Consider the following 2,497-nt stretch of genomic DNA (forward strand, 5'->3'; position numbering starts at 1 on the left):
TGATGCTGGAAAAGATTGAAGGCAGGAGAAGGGGATGACAGAGGATGAGATTGTTGGATGGCATCACTAACTCAATGGACATGAGTTTGAGCAAGCTCTGGGAGTTGGTGATGGACCACAAAGCCTGGCTTGCTGCAGTCTATGGTGTTGAAAAGAGTTGGACATGATTGAGTGATCAAACTAAACTGAATTCATCAATAACTTTTTATATAGCTTTTTGTTACCTATCAAAAATTTTTGCCTATCCTGAGATCACAGAAGTTTTCACCTATGCTTTTTTCTAGAAATTTCATAGTTTTAACATTTACATTTTGGTCTATGAGCCTTTTTATGTGTATGATATGAGGGAAGTACTGAGATTTATTTTGTCCTATATAGTCTTCTTTTCTCCTAATATCTAACTGCACTAACACTGTTACTTAAAAAGACTATCCTTTCATCTTGGCCCCTTTCTTGATGATCAGTTGACCATATTTGTGGGACATATTTCTGGACTCTATTTTCTTCTATATACCTATTTATCAAAACACAGATCAATATGATACTGTCCTACATATTCTTATTCTATAAGACTCAAATTTCTCAAACTCCTTCAAATTTCTTCTTGTTTAAAACTTAATCTACTGTAGGCCCTCTGATACATTTTAGGATCAGCTTGTCCAGTTCTGCAAAATAACTAGCTGGGATTTTGCCTGGATTGGCTATTAATTTGGGAAGAACTAACATCTTAACAATATTGGGTCTTTAAATCCATGAGTAAAATAGTTTTCTTTAAATTTTAATTTCTGTCACCAGTTTTTTGTAGTTTTTGTGAATAGGTTTTGCAAACATTTTGCGATTTCATGATTTTGATGCTAGTATATAAATATAATGATATTTTAAATTTTTCATTTTCTCAATTTTCAATATATAGGAGTAGTATGTATAGAGATACAAGTGGTGTTGTATAACAACCTTATAAGCTGTGGCCTTCTTAATTCACTCACTGCTGCTGCTAAGTCACTTCAGTCGTGTCCGACTGTGTGCAACCCCATAGACGGCAGCCCACCAGGCTCCCCCATCCCTGGGATTCTCCAGGCAAGAACACTGGAGTGGGTTGCCATTTCCTTCTCCAATGCATGAAAGTGAAAGGTGAAAGTGAAGTCGCTCAGTTGTGTCCTACTCTCAGTGACCCCAAAGACTGCAGCCTACCAGGCTCCTCTGCCCATGGGATTTTCCAGGCAAGAGTACTGAGTAGGGTGCCATTGCCTTCTCCGAATTCACTCATTAGCTTTAATATAAATTTTAGAGATTGCTTAGGATTTTTAGCTTCCCCAATAGCTCAGTTGTTAAAGAATCCACCTGCAATGCAGGAGACCTTAGTTCGATCCCTGGGTTGGGAAGATCCCCTGGAGAAAGGAAAGGCTACCACTCATGTATTCGTGCATGGAGAATTCCATGGACTGTACAGTCCATGAAGTCGCAAAGAGTAGGACACGACTGCGTGACTTTCACTTAGGAATTTCTACACAGTCATGTCATCTGCAAAAAAAAAAAAAAAAAAAGGAGCATTTTTGTTTCCAAAAGAAAAAAATGCCTTCTATTGCTATCTGGCTTTGTTTGTACTGGTTAGCCTGGCAAGGATTTTTTTTCAGCTGTGCCCCATACCATGTGAGGCTAGTGGTAAAGAACCCACCTGCCAATGCAGGAGACATAAGAGACAAGGGTTCAGTCCTTAGGTCAGGAAGATCCCCTGGAGGAGGACGTGGCCACCGACTCCAGTATTCTTGCCTGGAGAATCCCATGGACAGAGGGCCTGTCAGGCAACAGTCCATAGGATTGCAAAGAAAGACAACTGAAGCGACTTGGCAGAGCAGCAGGCACAGCATGTAGGATCTCAGTTTCCCTGACCATATGGAACCCATGCCCCCTGCACTGGAAGCCTAGAGTCTTAACCACTGAATTTCCAGGGATGTCCCTGGCAAGGACTTCTTGTGCAAGGCTGAATGAATGTGACAGGGATGGAGCCTGATCATAGGGAACATGAACTCAGTCTTTCACCATTGAGTATGATGTTAGCTGTACATATTTTGTAAAAAAAAAAAAAATGTCTTTTATCAGTTGACTTCTATTCCTATTTTGGTGAATTTTTTTTTTTAATAATTACAGGCTAAAATTTGTCAGTTGCACATTTTTTTTCTTCCTGAAGCAGGAAACTTATTTTTCTCTCCTTTATTCTGTTAATGTTGAGTTACATTAATTTTTCATCTATGAAATCAACCTGGAATTCCCAAGAAAAATTCTACCTGTTCATAGTATATTATGTTTATCACATATAGTTAGACTAAATTTTTTAATAGTTTATTAAAGAAAATTAGCCATACCAAGGGGACATTTCACACAAAGATGGGCTTGATAAAGGACAGAAATGGTAGGGACCTAACAGAAGCAGAAGATATTAAGAAGAGATGGCAAGAATACACAGAAGAACTGTACAAAAAAGATATTCACGACCCAG

The sequence above is a fragment of the Bison bison genome, unplaced genomic scaffold, assembly GCF_000754665.1.
Source record: "Bison bison bison isolate TAMUID 2011002044 unplaced genomic scaffold, Bison_UMD1.0 scf7180017864171, whole genome shotgun sequence".
NCBI classification, from domain to species: domain Eukaryota; kingdom Metazoa; phylum Chordata; class Mammalia; order Artiodactyla; family Bovidae; genus Bison; species Bison bison.